Source organism: Protomyctophum bolini (assembly GCF_963924005.1).
Source record: "Protomyctophum bolini genome assembly, chromosome: 3".
Classification (NCBI taxonomy): Eukaryota; Metazoa; Chordata; class Actinopteri; order Myctophiformes; family Myctophidae; genus Protomyctophum; species Protomyctophum bolini.
The window spans coordinates 26,808,910-26,831,443 of record NC_137864.1 but is presented as its reverse complement, the minus strand read 5'-3'; positions in this window follow the sequence as shown (position 1 = coordinate 26,831,443).

Sequence of the window (22,534 nt, the reverse complement as noted above, 5' to 3'; positions counted from 1 at the left end):
CTATAACCCATCGTTTTTGTCATTTCGTCATTTTTTTCAAATCTTCAAAAATGATGAAAAACTGCGCGCTATAGTATGCCGTACGATATGGGCTATAGCCCACGGTCCAAAATGATGAGAAACGAGGCTAACTTTCTTTTTTTTTTTTTTTTTAAACATGGGCTATAACCCATCGTTTTTGTCATTTCGTCATTTTTTTCAAATCCTCAAAAATGATAAAAACGGCGCGCTATAGTATGCCGTACGATATGGGCTATAGCCCATGGTCCAAAATGATGAGAAACGAGGATAACTTTTTTTTTCAAAATTTCAAAAAACATGGGCTATAACCCATCGTTTTTGTCATTTCGTCATTTTTTTCAAATCTTCAAAAATGATGAAAAACGGCGCGCTATAGTATGCCGTACGATATGGGCTATAGCCCACGGTCCAAAATGATGAGAAACGAGGCTAAATTTTTTTTTTTTAATTTAAAAAAACATGGGCTATAACCCATCGTTTTTGTCATTTCGTCATTTTTTTCAAATCCTCAAAAATGATGAAAAACGGCGCGCTATAGTATGCCGTACGATATGGGCTATAGCCCACGGTCCAAAATGATGAGAATCGAGGCTAACTTTTTTTTTCAAAATTTCAAAAAACATGGGCTATAACCCATCGTTTTTGTCATTTCGTCATTTTTTTCCAATCTTCAAAAATGATGAAAAACGGCGCGCTATAGTATGCCGTACGATATGGGCTATAGCCCACGGTCCAAAATGATGAGAAACGAGGCTAACTTTTTTTTTCAAAATTTCAAAAAACATGGGCTATAACCCATCGTTTTTGTCATTTCGTCATTTTTTTCAAATCCTCAAAAATGATGAAAAACGGCGCGCTATAGTATGCCGTACGATATGGGCTATAGCCCATGGTCCAAAATGATGAGAAACGAGGCTAACTTTTTTTTTCAAAATTTCAAAAAACATGGGCTATAACCCATCGTTTTTGTCATTTCGTCATTTTTTTCAAATCTTCAAAAATGATGAAAAACGGCGCGCTATAGTATGCCGTACGATATGGGCTATAGCCCACGGTCCAAAATGATGAGAAACGAGGCTAACTTTTTTTTTCAAAATTTCAAAAAACATGGGCTATAACCCATCGTTTTTGTCATTTCGTCATTTTTTTCAAATCCTCAAAAATGATGAAAAACGGCGCGCTATAGTATGCCGTACGATATGGGCTATAGCCCATAATCCAAAATGATGAGAAACGAGGATAACTTTTTTTTCCAAAATTTCAAAAAACATGGGCTATAACCCATCGTTTTTGTCATTTCGTCATTTTTTTCAAATCTTCAAAAATGATGAAAAACTGCGCGCTATAGTATGCCGTACGATATGGGCTATAGCCCACGGTCCAAAATGATGAGAAACGAGGCTAACTTTTTTTTTCAAAATTTCAAAAAACATGGGCTATAACCCATCGTTTTTGTCATTTCGTCATTTTTTTCAAATCTTCAAAAATGATGAAAAACTGCGCGCTATAGTATGCCGTACGATATGGGCTATAGCCCACGGTCCAAAATGATGAGAAACGAGGCTAACTTTTTTTTTCAAAATTTCAAAAAACATGGGCTATAACCCATCGTTTTTGTCATTTCGTCATTTTTTTCAAATCCTCAAAAATGATGAAAAACGGCGCGCTATAGTATGCCGTACGATATGGGTTATAGCCCATGGTCCAAAATGATGAGAAACGAGGCTAACTTTTTTTTTCAAAATTTCAAAAAACATGGGCTATAACCCATCGTTTTTGTCATTTCGTCATTTTTTTCAAATCCTCAAAAATGATGAAAAACGGCGCGCTATAGTATGCCGTACGATATGGGCTATAGCCCATGGTCCAAAATGATGAGAAACGAGGCTAACTTTTTTTTTCAAATTTTCAAAAAACATGGGCTATAACCCATCGTTTTTGTCATTTCGTCATTTTTTTCAAATCCTCAAAAATGATGAAAAACGGCGCGCTATAGTATGCCGTACGATATGGGCTATAGCCCATGGTCCAAAATGATGAGAAACGAGGATAACTTTTTTTTCCAAAATTTAAAAAAACATGGGCTATAACCCATCGTTTTTGTCATTTCGTCATTTTTTTCAAATCTTCAAAAATGATGAAAAACGGCGCGCTATAGTATGCCGTACGATATGGGCTATAGCCCACGGTCCAAAATGATGAGAAACGAGGATAACTTTTTTTTCCAAAATTTAAAAAAACATGGGCTATAACCCATCGTTTTTGTCATTTCGTCATTTTTTTCAAATCTTCAAAAATGATGAAAAACGGCGCGCTATAGTATGCCGTACGATATGGGCTATAGCCCACGGTCCAAAATGATGAGAACCGAGGCTAACTTTTTTTTTTAAATTAAAAAAAACATGGGCTATAACCCATCGTTTTTGTCATTTCGTAATTTTTTTCAAATCCTCAAAAATGATGAAAAACGGCGCGCTATAGTATGCCGTACGATATGGGCTATAGCCCATGGTCCAAAATGATGAGAAACGAGGAAAACTTTTTTTTCCAAAATTTAAAAAAACATGGGCTATAACCCATCGTTTTTGTCATTTCGTAATTTTTTTCAAATCTTCAAAAATGATGAAAAACGGCGCGCTATAGTATGCCGTACGATATGGGCTATAGCCCACGGTCCAAAATGATGAGAAACAAGGCTAACTTTTTTTTTCAAATTTTCAAAAAACATGGGCTATAACCCATCGTTTTTGTCATTTCGTCATTTTTTTTAAATCTTCAAAAATGATGAAAAACGGCGCGCTATAGTATGCCGTACGATATGGGCTATAGCCCACGGTCCAAAATGATGAGAAACGAGGCTAACTTTTTTTTTTTTAATTTAAAAAAACATGGGCTATAACCCATCGTTTTTGTCATTTCGTCATTTTTTTCAAATCCTCAAAAATGATGAAAAACGGCGCGCTATAGTATGCGCCGTTTTTGTCATTTCGTCATTTTTTTCAAATCTTCAAAAATGATGAAAAACGGCGCGCTATAGTATGCCGTACGATATGGGCTATAGCCCACGGTCCAAAATGATGAGAAACGAGGCTAACTTTTTTTTTTTTAATTAAAAAAAACATGGGCTATAACCCATCGTTTTTGTCATTTCGTCATTTTTTTCAAATCCTCAAAAATGATGAAAAACGGCGCGCTATAGTATGCCGTACGATATGGGCTATAGCCCACGGTCCAAAATGATGAGAATCGAGGCTAACTTTTTTTTTCAAAATTTCAAAAAACATGGGCTATAACCCATCGTTTTTGTCATTTCGTCATTTTTTTCAAATCTTCAAAAATGATGAAAAACGGCGCGCTATAGTATGCCGTACGATATGGGCTATAGCCCACGGTCCAAAATGATGAGAAACGAGGCTAACTTTTTTTTTCAAAATTTCAAAAAACATGGGCTATAACCCATCGTTTTTGTCATTTCGTCATTTTTTTCAAATCCTCAAAAATGATGAAAAACGGCGCGCTATAGTATGCCGTACGATATGGGCTATAGCCCATGGTCCAAAATGATGAGAAACGAGGCTAACTTTTTTTTTCAAATTTTCAAAAAACATGGGCTATAACCCATCGTTTTTGTCATTTCGTCATTTTTTTCAAATCTTCAAAAATGATGAAAAACGGCGCGCTATAGTATGCCGTACGATATGGGCTATAGCCCACGGTCCAAAATGATGAGAAACGAGGCTAACTTTTTTTTTTTTAATTTAAAAAAACATGGGCTATAACCCATCGTTTTTGTCATTTCGTCATTTTTTTCAAATCCTCAAAAATGATGAAAAACGGCGCGCTATAGTATGCCGTACGATATGGGCTATAGCCCACGGTCCAAAATGATGAGAATCGAGGCTAACTTTTTTTTTCAAAATTTCAAAAAACATGGGCTATAACCCATCGTTTTTGTCATTTCGTCATTTTTTTCCAATCTTCAAAAATGATGAAAAACGGCGCGCTATAGTATGCCGTACGATATGGGCTATAGCCCACGGTCCAAAATGATGAGAAACGAGGCTAACTTTTTTTTTCAAAATTTCAAAAAACATGGGCTATAACCCATCGTTTTTGTCATTTCGTCATTTTTTTCAAATCCTCAAAAATGATGAAAAACGGCGCGCTATAGTATGCCGTACGATATGGGCTATAGCCCATGGTCCAAAATGATGAGAAACGAGGCTAACTTTTTTTTTCAAAATTTCAAAAAACATGGGCTATAACCCATCGTTTTTGTCATTTCGTCATTTTTTTCAAATCTTCAAAAATGATGAAAAACGGCGCGCTATAGTATGCCGTACGATATGGGCTATAGCCCACGGTCCAAAATGATGAGAAACGAGGCTAACTTTTTTTTTCAAAATTTCAAAAAACATGGGCTATAACCCATCGTTTTTGTCATTTCGTCATTTTTTTCAAATCCTCAAAAATGATGAAAAACGGCGCGCTATAGTATGCCGTACGATATGGGCTATAGCCCATAATCCAAAATGATGAGAAACGAGGATAACTTTTTTTTCCAAAATTTCAAAAAACATGGGCTATAACCCATCGTTTTTGTCATTTCGTCATTTTTTTCAAATCTTCAAAAATGATGAAAAACTGCGCGCTATAGTATGCCGTACGATATGGGCTATAGCCCACGGTCCAAAATGATGAGAAACGAGGCTAACTTTTTTTTTCAAAATTTCAAAAAACATGGGCTATAACCCATCGTTTTTGTCATTTCGTCATTTTTTTCAAATCTTCAAAAATGATGAAAAACTGCGCGCTATAGTATGCCGTACGATATGGGCTATAGCCCACGGTCCAAAATGATGAGAAACGAGGCTAACTTTTTTTTTCAAAATTTCAAAAAACATGGGCTATAACCCATCGTTTTTGTCATTTCGTCATTTTTTTCAAATCCTCAAAAATGATGAAAAACGGCGCGCTATAGTATGCCGTACGATATGGGTTATAGCCCATGGTCCAAAATGATGAGAAACGAGGCTAACTTTTTTTTTCAAAATTTCAAAAAACATGGGCTATAACCCATCGTTTTTGTCATTTCGTCATTTTTTTCAAATCCTCAAAAATGATGAAAAACGGCGCGCTATAGTATGCCGTACGATATGGGCTATAGCCCATGGTCCAAAATGATGAGAAACGAGGCTAACTTTTTTTTTCAAATTTTCAAAAAACATGGGCTATAACCCATCGTTTTTGTCATTTCGTCATTTTTTTCAAATCCTCAAAAATGATGAAAAACGGCGCGCTATAGTATGCCGTACGATATGGGCTATAGCCCATGGTCCAAAATGATGAGAAACGAGGATAACTTTTTTTTCCAAAATTTAAAAAAACATGGGCTATAACCCATCGTTTTTGTCATTTCGTCATTTTTTTCAAATCTTCAAAAATGATGAAAAACGGCGCGCTATAGTATGCCGTACGATATGGGCTATAGCCCACGGTCCAAAATGATGAGAAACGAGGATAACTTTTTTTTCCAAAATTTAAAAAAACATGGGCTATAACCCATCGTTTTTGTCATTTCGTCATTTTTTTCAAATCTTCAAAAATGATGAAAAACGGCGCGCTATAGTATGCCGTACGATATGGGCTATAGCCCACGGTCCAAAATGATGAGAACCGAGGCTAACTTTTTTTTTTAAATTAAAAAAAACATGGGCTATAACCCATCGTTTTTGTCATTTCGTAATTTTTTTCAAATCCTCAAAAATGATGAAAAACGGCGCGCTATAGTATGCCGTACGATATGGGCTATAGCCCATGGTCCAAAATGATGAGAAACGAGGAAAACTTTTTTTTCCAAAATTTAAAAAAACATGGGCTATAACCCATCGTTTTTGTCATTTCGTAATTTTTTTCAAATCTTCAAAAATGATGAAAAACGGCGCGCTATAGTATGCCGTACGATATGGGCTATAGCCCACGGTCCAAAATGATGAGAAACAAGGCTAACTTTTTTTTTCAAATTTTCAAAAAACATGGGCTATAACCCATCGTTTTTGTCATTTCGTCATTTTTTTTAAATCTTCAAAAATGATGAAAAACGGCGCGCTATAGTATGCCGTACGATATGGGCTATAGCCCACGGTCCAAAATGATGAGAAACGAGGCTAACTTTTTTTTTTTTAATTTAAAAAAACATGGGCTATAACCCATCGTTTTTGTCATTTCGTCATTTTTTTCAAATCCTCAAAAATGATGAAAAACGGCGCGCTATAGTATGCGCCGTTTTTGTCATTTCGTCATTTTTTTCAAATCTTCAAAAATGATGAAAAACGGCGCGCTATAGTATGCCGTACGATATGGGCTATAGCCCACGGTCCAAAATGATGAGAAACGAGGCTAACTTTTTTTTTTTTAATTAAAAAAAACATGGGCTATAACCCATCGTTTTTGTCATTTCGTCATTTTTTTCAAATCCTCAAAAATGATGAAAAACGGCGCGCTATAGTATGCCGTACGATATGGGCTATAGCCCACGGTCCAAAATGATGAGAATCGAGGCTAACTTTTTTTTTCAAAATTTCAAAAAACATGGGCTATAACCCATCGTTTTTGTCATTTCGTCATTTTTTTCAAATCTTCAAAAATGATGAAAAACGGCGCGCTATAGTATGCCGTACGATATGGGCTATAGCCCACGGTCCAAAATGATGAGAAACGAGGCTAACTTTTTTTTTCAAAATTTCAAAAAACATGGGCTATAACCCATCGTTTTTGTCATTTCGTCATTTTTTTCAAATCCTCAAAAATGATGAAAAACGGCGCGCTATAGTATGCCGTACGATATGGGCTATAGCCCATGGTCCAAAATGATGAGAAACGAGGCTAACTTTTTTTTTCAAAATTTCAAAAAACATGGGCTATAACCCATCGTTTTTGTCATTTCGTCATTTTTTTCAAATCTTCAAAAATGATGAAAAACGGCGCGCTATAGTATGCCGTACGATATGGGCTATAGCCCACGGTCCAAAATGATGAGAAACGAGGCTAACTTTTTTTTTCAAAATTTCAAAAAACATGGGCTATAACCCATCGTTTTTGTCATTTCGTCATTTTTTTCAAATCCTCAAAAATGATGAAAAACGGCGCGCTATAGTATGCCGTACGATATGGGCTATAGCCCATAATCCAAAATGATGAGAAACGAGGATAACTTTTTTTTCCAAAATTTCAAAAAACATGGGCTATAACTGGAGGTTACGCAGTAACCGTGGTTATATTAGGGATATGAGTGAAGCGATTCACTATGGGAGCGCTCCCTCTGAGCGCGAGACACAGAATAATTATTAATAAACTCACATTCTACTAGTCGAATGGGCCTTTGCGACATGCCGTATTCCGTCACCTCCCCGGGTATAACCGGCGAAATACGCGCATGCGCACTAATTCGGTGAACATTTTCCTTCTGCCGTAACAAGCTAGAAGGGTATCTTGGTGAATCGCTTCACTCATATCCCTAATATAACCACGGTTACTGCGTAACCTCCAGTTATATAGCGGAATATTCGCTTCAGCGATTCACTATGGGAGACTTCATAAACTCCCTTCACCATATCACTGACGTGACACACCCATCCGACAGGTATACCTCCGTGGCCACCTGCGTCCCTGACACAGTGACCACAACCAGGATTCGGGAAGACAGGCAGACGAAGGCCACCCGGGTCACCGACCCGCTGGCCATGTCCCTACCTAGTGAGGCGCAGACAGCCCAAAGGCCGTCTAGAGCACCTCAGGGCTAACTGGGCTGATGGTCTTGGACCACCTCATGGCTCCAGGGCCTAAACCTATGCCCCAGGCTCTGGGCTAACCTAAGTTACCTGAACCAGGGCCTACCTATGCGAACCGCCGCGTGCAGACGCGACACCAAGGACAGCATGAGCCAGAGCCGGCTCTGCTACGTCCAGGTTATAAAACCTCGCAAACGTTGACGGGGACGACCAGCTCGCCGCCGTACAGACGTCCTGTATTGAGACACCCTTGAACAACGCCCAGGATGCCGCCACACCCCTCGTGGAGTGTGCCCTCAGGCCATCCGGCGGGGGTGTACCCGTACTAGCATAGGCCAGTTGAATGGCTTCCACAATCCACCGGGAAAGCCGCACCTTCGTGACAGGTTTACCTATCGCCCCAGCGCCCCATGCCACAAACAGCTGGCTACCCTGCCTCAAGGGAGCTGTTTTCTGCATGTATATCCGTAACGCCCTCACTGGGCATAAAGAGTGTAACTTCCTATCCTCCTCCCCCGCATGAGGAGGTGGATGGAACGACCCCAGATCAACAGGAACACTCCGAGCGAGAAAATTCTTAGGCACAAAGGCTGGGTTCGGTTTCACCGTCACCCTAAGTCCATCTACACTGAAGAACATGCAGTCCGCACTTACAGACAAGGCATGCATGTCACTAACCCGCTTAGCGGTCGTCAGCGCGATCAACAGAGCGGTCTTGAGCGATAGGAACTTTAGCTCCACCAACTCCAGAGGTTCAAACGGCGCCCCCATAAGAGCGTCCAGAACCAGAGATATGTCCCATGGCGGAGCCATAGACCGAGAGACCGGACGTGCCCTGTTCGCGCCCTTCATGAAGCGACGTACTAGGGGGTATTCACCCAAGGTCTTCCCCTCAATACCTATGTGACAGGACGAAATGGCTGCCAGATTGACCTTCACCGTGGAGAAGGATTTTCCGTCGTCCAAGAACTCCTGAAGGAAGGTCAGAACTTCCTTCACCGAGGCCAGGTACGGGACTACTTGCCCAGGCCTCTTCAAACACCACCGTTCGAAGACCCGCCAGGCTACATCGTACTGTTTTCTGGTCGACTGGGCCCTAGCTCCCTGAATAGTCGCTATGACGTTAGGAGGTAGGCCCTCATCCTGCAGATTCAACCTCTCACGGGCCAGGCCCACAGGTCCAGCGCGTGCGGTTGGGGATGGAATATTTCGTGTCTCACTTGAGTGAGCAGGTCCGCCCGCAGCGGGAGCTGCCAAGGGCGGTCGTACAGGAGCGGAGTTATCTCCGACCTCCACGACCCCCATGACGGAGCGATCAGGATCAAGGTCAGGCCCTGAGTCCTCACCCTGTTTAGCGTGGGAAGGATCAGGGACAGTGGGGGGAACGCATATAGCAGAGACCGAGGCCACCCGTGAGCTAGAGCATCCAAGCCCAGAGGTGCCTCCCCCCCGATAGAGAAGAACAGGGGACATTTCGTGTCCTCTGTCGAGGCGAACAAGTCCACCTCGGGAGTCCCGAACCTGTCCCAAACCTGTGCCGCTACCGCGGGATGTAGAGACCAGTTCGCATACCTGAGCGGACCCCTGGATAGCAGGTCGGCCCCTGCATTCAGGAGACCTGGGACGTGACATGCCCTGATCGAGAGGAGGTGCTCGTCGCACCACAAAATCAGCTGGCGTGCTAGCATGTGCAGCTGGCGTGACCTGAGTCCGCCCTGTTTGTTGATGTAGTACATCGTCGTAGTGTTGTCCGTGCGTATCAGCACGTGGCAACCACGTAGAAACCGCTTGAAACGGTGTAGAGCTAGTAGAACCGCCATTAACTCCAAATAGTTTATGTGGGCGGTTCGGAGGCCGGCGTCCCATGTCCCCCTGGCCGTCCTCCCATCGAGGGTGGCACCCCACCCCGATAGACTCGCGTCCGTAGTGACCACCTTTCTGGAGAGGACTATCCCCATGGGGACGCCCTCTGTTAGGACATTTTGACCATTCCACCATTTCAGAGCCAGCACACATTCCGCTGTCACTAGGACCCGTCTGTGTCGCTGACTGCTGGGGATCCGCAGAGATCTCAGCCATGCCTGAAACGGTCTCATATATAACCTGCCTAGGCGTACCAGGGAGATGGCCGAGGCCATGAGGCCCGCCATCCTCAGACAAGTTCCAAACGTAATCTTGTGACCTGTTCTGAAAAGAGTCAAACATGCACGGAATGACTTGACTCTCTCTTGACTCAGCCTGGCCGTGAAAGAGAGAGAGTTCAGTGTTATGCCTATATAGTCTATTATCCGTGCAGGCACTAAAATACTTTTCACGTGATTTATGCTGAAACCCAGAGAAGATAGGAGACTCACCACTAGTTGAGTGTGGGACAGCGTCTCCGGTGGTGAGCTCGCGCAGATCAGCCAATCGTCTATGTAGGTTGCGATGCGGACCCCCCGCCGTCTCAGTGGAGCGATGGCGGCTTGTGTGCATTTCACGAAAACCCTGGGAGAGAGGGACATCCCGAACGGCAGCACCATGTACTCGTATAGCTTCCCCTCGAAACCGAAGCGCAGAAACTTCCTGTGCGGTGGATAGATAGGGATGTGAAAATAGGCGTCTTTTAAATCCACGCTGGTGTACCAGTCGCCCTGGCGCAGAGAACGCACTAGCGAGTCCGCTGTCAGCATCTTGAAGCGGAAAGTTTTCATGTGTCGATTGAGAGCACGGAGGTCTAGGATAGGCCTTAGCCCCCCCCCCTTTTTTGGTACGAGAAAGTATCTTGAATAAAAACCCATCTTGCTCTCGTTCGTGGGAATCTCCCTGATGGCTCTCTTGTTTACCAAAGAGACTATCTCCGATCGTAGTACATCCGCCGCCTGACCACTCGCGTGTGACATAACAATCTTCTCGAACACGGGTGGTCTCATTGCAAACTGTAGCTTGTATCCGCGGGCGATGGTGCGCAGCACCCACGGAGATGCACCAATCTGTTTCCACTGTTCTAAATGTAGAGCTAGTGGATTCTCTATAACTACTGGAGAATTTTTCTGTGGTACTATGCTGCCCCCTGTTGGACAGGGGCTGGCAGCGGCCTGACTCACCTTGTGAGATGACACAGAATTCTCCGCCACCGGCCTGGCGCTCATTGATGGTGCAATGGCGCCCTCTGGTGGCGGGGGCGACCAATCCTGGAAAATTTGGCCGTGACGGTGCCAGCAAGTGACAGGTCTGAGGCTGTGACCTGTCACTTTGTTGACACGTCCCCCCACACTTCCCGAGAGCCGCAGTGGCTCTCTTGAAGGTGGGTTCATGACCCTCTGGGTTCGGGTTTGTATTTGGGTTTTTTGTTTGTTTTTTATTTTGCAATATTTTATTACAGAAAAAACATCCACAGAACATTTTGCAATATGACATTCTTGTACATTTACAGAATATTTCACAGTGTGGAAATTGTGTACACTCTGAACACCAACGTCGTCTACTGCGATCCGGTGTGAGCACAATTTTAACCTCTTTGGAGGTGGTCCGCCGGCGAGGTCCGAGACCACTCCCGACGGATTCAAACCCAGAAACAGGGGTGCTGGGGGGCTGGCCCTCTGCGGCCCCCCGAGGCAGGGCCAGGCCTGCTATTTATTGCGGCCACGCCCGCGTCCCCTGAATCCGCCTCTGCGTGATGGGGAGTTCTGGCGGCGGCGGTCGTCTCCACGAGGCGTTCGCTGTCTTCCACGGGTCTGGTTGAATGCACGTGACCCCTCCCCTCTCCCCGTGAACGGGGGGGGGCGGGAGGACGGACGCTCATTGCGGACTCTCCAGGCCTGACGGCTGTGCCTCTCGGCAGGCTGGCGAGCAGGAGGAGGCGGGGCTGACTGAGCAGGTCTACCCGGGCGGGGGAGGTGGCTCCCCGCTTCGGCTTGCCGTTTCTGCTCCTCTCCGGAGGCGATGAGCTTGTTTAGAGCGTCGTGGAACAGGCCCTCATGGGTAATGGACCCTCTAAGCATTACAGAGCGGACGTCACCTGGGTTTGGAATTGGAAACACGTCCAGCCATCTCACTCTTTCTTGTTGGACTGCGTTGGCCATGCCTCGTCCAACAGCCTCCGTGACGGTCAGCGTGAGCTCTATGATCTCATCGACGAGGCGTTGGGCCTCGGCCAGTTGGTCCGGAGTGGGAGCTGCACCCGCCTCGGCCAAGAGCATCGATAGGGAGCCCTGCAGTAGGGCCCCTGCGTTGGCTGACTTGGCAATGGTCACCATGTTGTCGTAGAGGCGGTTGAGAGCTAGCGAGGCGTCCTTGTCTTTCTTGTCAGGGAAAACCGGGTCCCTATCCATGGGGAAGTAGTGAGGGCTGTGAGGGTTCACCAGGTACCCTGCGGTGGCCCTGTCTATTTTTGGGAGTCCTAGCAAGCCCACCTCGTTGGCGAGCTCGGTGTCTAGGGCCAGCCCCCGACGGCGCTGTTTCTTGGCGTCAGAGGCAGGTTCGGCCCAGGTGTGGGTCAGTACACTTTTAAAACCTCCGGCGAGCGGCAGCGAGTCTTTAGGTGGAGGCTCGGTCCGCACGACTCTGCGGCATTGCCAGCCGTCCTCTGGCGGTAGGCCAGGGTCCTCTTTGGGCCAGTCTCGCCCGCACCTGACCGCTGCTGTTCTGTATAGATCCAGCAGCTCGGTCTCTCGCTTACGCAGCTCGGCTGTAGGTGGATTGGCCTCTGGTGGTGCGATGGCGCCCTGCACGGGCGCCACTTCCTGTCCAGCAGGGGCTGCCTGTTCGGCCGCCATAGCAGCTGCTTGGGCGTCGACGGCCGGAGGGTCCTCGGCCCGCTGCTCTCCGTCCACATCAACATATTCCTCCTCAACAATGACGTCGTCGTCGTCGTCGTAGTCGGAGTCGTGGACCTGGTCCAGCACTTTATAGTGTTGGTAGGAGGGAAGGCCGGTCTCCATGTCGTCGCCTTCGTCCCCGTCTCCGTCCCAATCATGGTCGGCACGTGGGGTGTGGGTCAAGGGCGGGAAGTCCTTGTCCATGTCAAAGACTGGGGGGGTCTTGGCCATCGCTACTGGGGCCCCCTGGGACTCGGAGTGCCTAGACGTGGAGGCTACTTCGTCTGGTGGAGGCCTACTTACCGTGGCCGACGCAGTGGAGCGGGGCCTGGCGCCTTGCCTGATGAAAACATCTTTCTGGTCATTATTATTATAATCAGCAGAGGGTAAGGGGATCCCTGAGCTCATTGGTACACACGAGGGACTATGGCTAGGCCGTGTGTTATTTACCGTGGCGGGGCCTGCACGGCATCCATCTTGTGCGTCTTCGAGCAGACGCTCCTCGAAGTCATCATAGTTTTCGTCGTTGTCGCGCTCGGGGGACTCGTATAACTTCCGTACACGGGTCAAACGGCGCCAAAGGTTGCGTTTGTCCATGTTCGCGCACTTAAGACATTTATCCGGAAAATCTAGGGCCTCTTCTGCGTGGTCGAGGCCCAGACAGTAGGCGCACAAGTTGTGCTGGTCCCATCCGGACATGGAGTTGCCGCAAGAGCGGTTCTTACATGTCTTTTGTTGCATCGGGTACTTGTCGCCTTGATAGCGGCGGGCTGAAGCTCTAGAACAGCTCCGTTCAGACATGCTGCTGTGGTTACAGTACACTAGCAGCTAATAGGTACAGCAACGGAGATAAACGACACGGCTTGTGCAGCACGAGACAGTGTATGGCTTATACAGCAACCCGAACAAAAAGGCTAGAAGCTATCGCTTATGCAGCGGGGCTAACTAGTTAACAAAGGCTAGGCTTATACAGCAGCTAACAGGCTAGAAGCTATCGCTTTCACAGCGGGGCTAACTAGCTAACAAAGGCTATGCTTGTACAGCAGCTAACAGGCTAGAAGCTATGCTTTCACAGCGGGGCTAACTAGCTAACAAAGGCTTATACAGCAGCTAACAGGCTAAGCAGTTTTAGCTTACACAGCGAGTACTTACTTAGCGATAGAAGTCTTAAATTCGTGAGCTTATATCACCGAGGTGAGATCACCGATAAAGGAACCTCGCGGTACAGGTCGAATTGCAGACCCGTCCTTATTGAGATTAATTGTTTTATTTAACCAATATCGGAAAAAGGATCTCAGTGATATGAAAGCTTGTGTCTCACGAGCAGAAGAAAATCGAATTAGTGCGCATGCGCGTATTTCGCCGGTTATACCCGGGGAGGTGACGGAATACGGCATGTCGCAAAGGCCCATTCGACTAGTAGAATGTGAGTTTATTAATAATTATTCTGTGTCTCGCGCTCAGAGGGAGCGCTCCCATAGTGAATCGCTGAAGCGAATATTCCGCTATATAACCCATCGTTTTTGTCATTTCGTCATTTTTTTCAAATCTTCAAAAATGATGAAAAACTGCGCGCTATAGTATGCCGTACGATATGGGCTATAGCCCACGGTCCAAAATGATGAGAAACGAGGCTAACTTTTTTTTTCAAAATTTCAAAAAACATGGGCTATAACCCATCGTTTTTGTCATTTCGTCATTTTTTTCAAATCCTCAAAAATGATGAAAAACGGCGCGCTATAGTATGCCGTACGATATGGGTTATAGCCCATGGTCCAAAATGATGAGAAACGAGGCTAACTTTTTTTTTCAAAATTTCAAAAAACATGGGCTATAACCCATCGTTTTTGTCATTTCGTCATTTTTTTCAAATCCTCAAAAATGATGAAAAACGGCGCGCTATAGTATGCCGTACGATATGGGCTATAGCCCATGGTCCAAAATGATGAGAAACGAGGCTAACTTTTTTTTTCAAATTTTCAAAAAACATGGGCTATAACCCATCGTTTTTGTCATTTCGTCATTTTTTTCAAATCTTCAAAAATGATGAAAAACGGCGCGCTATAGTATGCCGTACGATATGGGCTATAGCCCACGGTCCAAAATGATGAGAAACGAGGATAACTTTTTTTTCCAAAATTTAAAAAAACATGGGCTATAACCCATCGTTTTTGTCATTTCGTCATTTTTTTCAAATCTTCAAAAATGATGAAAAACGGCGCGCTATAGTATGCCGTACGATATGGGCTATAGCCCACGGTCCAAAATGATGAGAACCGAGGCTAACTTTTTTTTTTAAATTAAAAAAAACATGGGCTATAACCCATCGTTTTTGTCATTTCGTAATTTTTTTCAAATCCTCAAAAATGATGAAAAACGGCGCGCTATAGTATGCCGTACGATATGGGCTATAGCCCATGGTCCAAAATGATGAGAAACGAGGATAACTTTTTTCTCCAAAATTTAAAAAAACATGGGCTATAACCCATCGTTTTTGTCATTTCGTCATTTTTTTCAAATCTTCAAAAATGATGAAAAACGGCGCGCTATAGTATGCCGTACGATATGGGCTATAGCCCACGGTCCAAAATGATGAGAAACGAGGCTAACTTTTTTTTTCAAATTTTCAAAAAACATGGGCTATAACCCATCGTTTTTGTCATTTCGTCATTTTTTTTAAATCTTCAAAAATGATGAAAAACGGCGCGCTATAGTATGCCGTACGATATGGGCTATAGCCCACGGTCCAAAATGATGAGAAACGAGGCTAACTTTTTTTTTTTTAATTTAAAAAAACATGGGCTATAACCCATCGTTTTTGTCATTTCGTCATTTTTTTCAAATCCTCAAAAATGATGAAAAACGGCGCGCTATAGTATGCCGTACGATATGGGCTATAGCCCATGGTCCAAAATGATGAGAAACGAGGATAACTTTTTTTTTCAAAATTTCAAAAAACATGGGCTATAACCCATCGTTTTTGTCATTTCGTCATTTTTTTCAAATCCTCAAAAATGATGAAAAACGGCGCGCTATAGTATGCCGTACGATATGGGCTATAGCCCATGGTCCAAAATGATGAGAATCGAGGCTAACTTTTTTTTTCAAAATTTCAAAAAACATGGGCTATAACCCATCGTTTTTGTCATTTCGTCATTTTTTTCAAATCCTCAAAAATGATGAAAAACGGCGCGCTATAGTATGCCGTACGATATGGGCTATAGCCCATGGTCCAAAATGATGAGAAACGAGGATAACTTTTTTTTCCAAAATTAAAAAAAACATGGGCTATAACCCATCGTTGTTGTCATTTCGTCATTTTTTTCAAATCTTCAAAAATGATGAAAAACGGCGCGCTATAGTATGCCGTACGATATGGGCTATAGCCCACGGTCCAAAATGATGAGAAACGAGGCTAACTTTTTTTTTCAAAATTTCAAAAAACATGGGCTATAACCCATCGTTTTTGTCATTTCGTCATTTTTTTCAAATCTTCAAAAATGATGAAAAACGGCGCGCTATAGTATGCCGTACGATATGGGCTATAGCCCACGGTCCAAAATGATGAGAAACGAGGCTAACTTTTTTTTTTTTTATTAAAAAAAACATGGGATATAACCCATCGTTTTTGTCATTTCGTCATTTTTTTCAAATCCTCAAAAATGATGAAAAACGGCGTGCTATAGTATGCCGTACGATATGGGCTATAGCCCATGGTCCAAAATGATGAGAAACGAGGCTAACTTTTTTTTTCAAAATTTCAAAAAACATGGGCTATAACCCATCGTTTTTGTCATTTCGTCATTTTTTTCAAATCCTCAAAAATGATGAAAAACGGCGCGCTATAGTATGCCGTACGATATGGGCTATAGCCCATGGTCCAAAATGATGAGAATCGAGGCTAACTTTTTTTTTCAAAATTTCAAAAAACATGGGCTATAACCCATCGTTTTTGTCATTTCGTCATTTTTTTCAAATCCTCAAAAATGATGAAAAACGGCGCGCTATAGTATGCCGTACGATATGGGCTATAGCCCATGGTCCAAAATGATGAGAAACGAGGATAACTTTTTTTTCTAAAATTAAAAAAAACATGGGCTATAACCCATCGTTTTTGTCATTTCGTCATTTTTTTCAAATCTTCAAAAATGATGAAAAACGGCGCGCTATAGTATGCCGTACGATATGGGCTATAGCCCACGGTCCAAAATGATGAGAAACGAGGCTAACTTTTTTTTTCAAAATTTCAAAAAACATGGGCTATAACCCATCGTTTTTGTCATTTCGTCATTTTTTTCAAATCTTCAAAAATGATGAAAAACGGCGCGCTATAGTATGCCGTACGATATGGGCTATAGCCCACGGTCCAAAATGATGAGAAACGAGGCTAACTTTTTTTTTTTTAATTAAAAAAAACATGGGCTATAACCCATCGTTTTTGTCATTTCGTCATTTTTTTCAAATCCTCAAAAATGATGAAAAACGGCGCGCTATAGTATGCCGTACGATATGGGCTATAGCCCATGGTCCAAAATGATGAGAAACGAGGATAACTTTTTTTTCCAAAATTAAAAAAAACATGGGCTATAACCCATCGTTTTTGTCATTTCGTCATTTTTTTCAAATCTTCAAAAATGATGAAAAACGGCGCGCTATAGTATGCCGTACGATATGGGCTATAGCCCACGGTCCAAAATGATGAGAAACGAGGCTAACTTTTTTTTTCAAAATTTCAAAAAACATGGGCTATAACCCATCGTTTTTGTCATTTCGTCATTTTTTTCAAATCTTCAAAAATGATGAAAAACGGCGCGCTATAGTATGCCGTACGATATGGGCTATAGCCCACGGTCCAAAATGATGAGAAACGAGGCTAACTTTTTTTTTTTTAATTAAAAAAAACATGGGCTATAACCCATCGTTTTTGTCATTTCGTCATTTTTTTCAAATCCTCAAAAATGATGAAAAACGGCGCGCTATAGTATGCCGTACGATATGGGCTATAGCCCATGGTCCAAAATGATGAGAAACGAGGATAACTTTTTTTTCCAAAATTAAAAAAAACATGGGCTATAACCCATCGTTTTTGTCATTTCGTCATTTTTTTCAAATCTTCAAAAATGATGAAAAACGGCGCGCTATAGTATGCCGTACGATATGGGCTATAGCCCACGGTCCAAAATGATGAGAAACGAGGCTAACTTTTTTTTTCAAAATTTCAAAAAACATGGGCTATAACCCATCGTTTTTGTCATTTCGTCATTTTTTTCAAATCTTCAAAAATGATGAAAAACGGCGCGCTATAGTATGCCGTACGATATGGGCTATAGCCCACGGTCCAAAATGATGAGAAACGAGGCTAACTTTTTTTTTTTTAATTTAAAAAAACATGGGCTATAACCCATCGTTTTTGTCATTTCGTCATTTTTTTCAAATCCTCAAAAATGATGAAAAACGGCGCGCTATAGTATGCCGTACGATATGGGCTATAGCCCATGGTCCAAAATGATGAGAAACGAGGATAACTTTTTTTTTCAAAATTTCAAAAAACATGGGCTATAACCCATCGTTTTTGTCATTTCGTCATTTTTTTCAAATCTTCAAAAATGATGAAAAACGGCGCGCTATAGTATGCCGTACGATATGGGCTATAGCCCACGGTCCAAAATGATGAGAACCGAGGCTAACTTTTTTTTTTTTAATTTAAAAAAACATGGGCTATAACCCATCGTTTTTGTCATTTCGTCATTTTTTTCAAATCCTCAAAAATGATGAAAAACGGCGCGCTATAGTATGCCGTACGATATGGGCTATAGCCCATGGTCCAAAATGATGAGAAACGAGGATAACTTTTTTTTCCAAAATTTAAAAAAACATGGGCTATAACCCATCGTTTTTTTCATTTCGTCATTTTTTTCAAATCTTCAAAAATGATGAAAAACGGCGCGCTATAGTATGCCGTACGATATGGGCTATAGCGCACGGTCCAAAATGATGAGAAACGAGGCTAACTTTTTTTTTCAAAATTTCAAAAAACATGGGCTATAACCCATCGTTTTTGTCATTTCGTCATTTTTTTCAAATCTTCAAAAATGATGAAAAACGGCGCGCTATAGTATGCCGTACGATATGGGCTATAGCCCACGGTCCAAAATGATGAGAAACGAGGCTAACTTTTTTTTTTTTAATTTAAAAAAACATGGGCTATAACCCATCGTTTTTGTCATTTCGTCATTTTTTTCAAATCCTCAAAAATGATGAAAAACGGCGCGCTATAGTATGCCGTACGATATGGGCTATAGCCCATGGTCCAAAATGATGAGAAACGAGGATAACTTTTTTTTTCAAAATTTCAAAAAACATGGGCTATAACCCATCGTTTTTGTCATTTCGTCATTTTTTTCAAATCTTCAAAAATGATGAAAAACGGCGCGCTATAGTATGCCGTACGATATGGGCTATAGCCCACGGTCCAAAATGATGAGAAACGAGGCTAACTTTTTTTTTTTTAATTTAAAAAAACATGGGCTATAACCCATCGTTTTTGTCATTTCGTCATTTTTTTCAAATCTTCAAAAATGATGAAAAACGGCGCGCTATAGTATGCCGTACGATATGGGCTATAGCCCATGGTCCAAAATGTTGAGAAACGAGGATAACTTTTTTTTTCAAAATTTCAAAAAACATGGGCTATAACCCATCGTTTTTGTCATTTCGTCATTTTTTTCAAATCTTCAAAAATGATGAAAAACGGCGCGCTATAGTATGCCGTACGATATGGGCTATAGCCCACGGTCCAAAATGATGAGAAACGAGGCTAACTTTTTTTTTTTAAATAAAAAAAAACATGGGCTATAACCCATCGTTTTTGTCATTTCGTCATTTTTTTCAAATCCTCAAAAATGATGAAAAACGGCGCGCTATAGTATGCCGTACGATATGGGCTATAGCCCATAATCCAAAATGATGAGAAACGAGGATAACTTTTTTTTCCAAAATTTCAAAAAACATGGGCTATAACCCATCGTTTTTGTCATTTCGTCATTTTTTTCAAATCTTCAAAAATGATGAAAAACTGCGCGCTATAGTATGCCGTACGATATGGGCTATAGCCCACGGTCCAAAATGATGAGAAACGAGGCTAACTTTTTTTTTCAAAATTTCAAAAAACATCGGCTATAACCCATCGTTTTTGTCATTTCGTCATTTTTTTCAAATCCTCAAAAATGATGAAAAACGGCGCGCTATAGTATGCCGTACGATATGGGCTATAGCCCATGGTCCAAAATGATGAGAAACGAGGCTAACTTCTTTTTTCAAAATTTCAAAAAAGATGGGCTATAACCCATCGTTTTTGTCATTTCGTCATTTTTTTCAAATCTTCAAAAATGATGAAAAACGGCGCGCTATAGTATGCCGTACGATATGGGCTATAGCCCACGGTCCAAAATGATGAGAAACGAGGCTAACTTTTTTTTTCAAAATTTCAAAAAACATGGGCTATAACCCATCGTTTTTGTCATTTCGTCATTTTTTTCAAATCCTCAAAAATGATGAAAAACGGCGCGCTATAGTATGCCGTACGATATGGGCTATAGCCCATAATCCAAAATGATGAGAAACGAGGATAACTTTTTTTTCCAAAATTTCAAAAAACATGGGCTATAACCCATCGTTTTTGTCATTTCGTCATTTTTTTCAAATCTTCAAAAATGATGAAAAACTGCGCGCTATAGTATGCCGTACGATATGGGCTATTGCCCACGGTCCAAAATGATGAGAAACGAGGCTAACTTTTTTTTTCAAAATTTCAAAAAACATGGGCTATAACCCATCGTTTTTGTCATTTCGTCATTTTTTTCAAATCCTCAAAAATGATGAAAAACGGCGCGCTATAGTATGCCGTACGATATGGGCTATAGCCCATGGTCCAAAATGATGAGAAACGAGGCTAACTTTTTTTTTCAAAATTTCAAAAAACATGGGCTATAACCCATCGTTTTTGTCATTTCGTCATTTTTTTCAAATCTTCAAAAATGATGAAAAACGGCGCGCTATAGTATGCCGTACGATATGGGCTATAGCCCACGGTCCAAAATGATGAGAAACGAGGCTAACTTTTTTTTTCAAAATTTCAAAAAACATGGGCTATAACCCATCGTTTTTGTCATTTCGTCATTTTTTTCAAATCCTCAAAAATGATGAAAAACGGCGCGCTATAGTATGCCGTACGATATGGGCTATAGCCGATAATCCAAAATGATGAGAAACGAGGATAACTTTTTTTTCCAAAATTTCAAAAAACATGGGCTATAACCCATCGTTTTTGTCATTTCGTCATTTTTTTCAAATCTTCAAAAATGATGAAAAACGGCGCGCTATAGTATGCCGTACGATATGGGCTATAGCCCACGGTCCAAAATGATGAGAAACGAGGCTAACTTTTTTTTTTTAAATAAAAAAAAACATGGGCTATAACCCATCGTTTTTGTCATTTCGTCATTTTTTTCAAATCCTCAAAAATGATGAAAAACGGCGCGCTATAGTATGCCGTACGATATGGGCTATAGCCCATAATCCAAAATGATGAGAAACGAGGATAACTTTTTTTTCCAAAATTTCAAAAAACATGGGCTATAACCCATCGTTTTTGTCATTTCGTCATTTTTTTCAAATCTTCAAAAATGATGAAAAACTGCGCGCTATAGTATGCCGTACGATATGGGCTATAGCCCACGGTCCAAAATGATGAGAAACGAGGCTAACTTTTTTTTTCAAAATTTCAAAAAACATCGGCTATAACCCATCGTTTTTGTCATTTCGTCATTTTTTTCAAATCCTCAAAAATGATGAAAAACGGCGCGCTATAGTATGCCGTACGATATGGGCTATAGCCCATGGTCCAAAATGATGAGAAACGAGGCTAACTTCTTTTTTCAAAATTTCAAAAAAGATGGGCTATAACCCATCGTTTTTGTCATTTCGTCATTTTTTTCAAATCTTCAAAAATGATGAAAAACGGCGCGCTATAGTATGCCGTACGATATGGGCTATAGCCCACGGTCCAAAATGATGAGAAACGAGGCTAACTTTTTTTTTCAAAATTTCAAAAAACATGGGCTATAACCCATCGTTTTTGTCATTTCGTCATTTTTTTCAAATCCTCAAAAATGATGAAAAACGGCGCGCTATAGTATGCCGTACGATATGGGCTATAGCCCATAATCCAAAATGATGAGAAACGAGGATAACTTTTTTTTCCAAAATTTCAAAAAACATGGGCTATAACCCATCGTTTTTGTCATTTCGTCATTTTTTTCAAATCTTCAAAAATGATGAAAAACTGCGCGCTATAGTATGCCGTACGATATGGGCTATAGCCCACGGTCCAAAATGATGAGAAACGAGGCTAACTTTTTTTTTCAAAATTTCAAAAAACATGGGCTATAACCCATCGTTTTTGTCATTTCGTCATTTTTTTCAAATCCTCAAAAATGATGAAAAACGGCGCGCTATAGTATGCCGTACGATATGGGCTATAGCCCATGGTCCAAAATGATGAGAAACGAGGCTAACTTTTTTTTTCAAAATTTCAAAAAACATGGGCTATAACCCATCGTTTTTGTCATTTCGTCATTTTTTTCAAATCTTCAAAAATGATGAAAAACGGCGCGCTATAGTATGCCGTACGATATGGGCTATAGCCCACGGTCCAAAATGATGAGAAACGAGGCTAACTTTTTTTTTCAAAATTTCAAAAAACATGGGCTATAACCCATCGTTTTTGTCATTTCGTCATTTTTTTCAAATCCTCAAAAATGATGAAAAACGGCGCGCTATAGTATGCCGTACGATATGGGCTATAGCCGATAATCCAAAATGATGAGAAACGAGGATAACTTTTTTTTCCAAAATTTCAAAAAA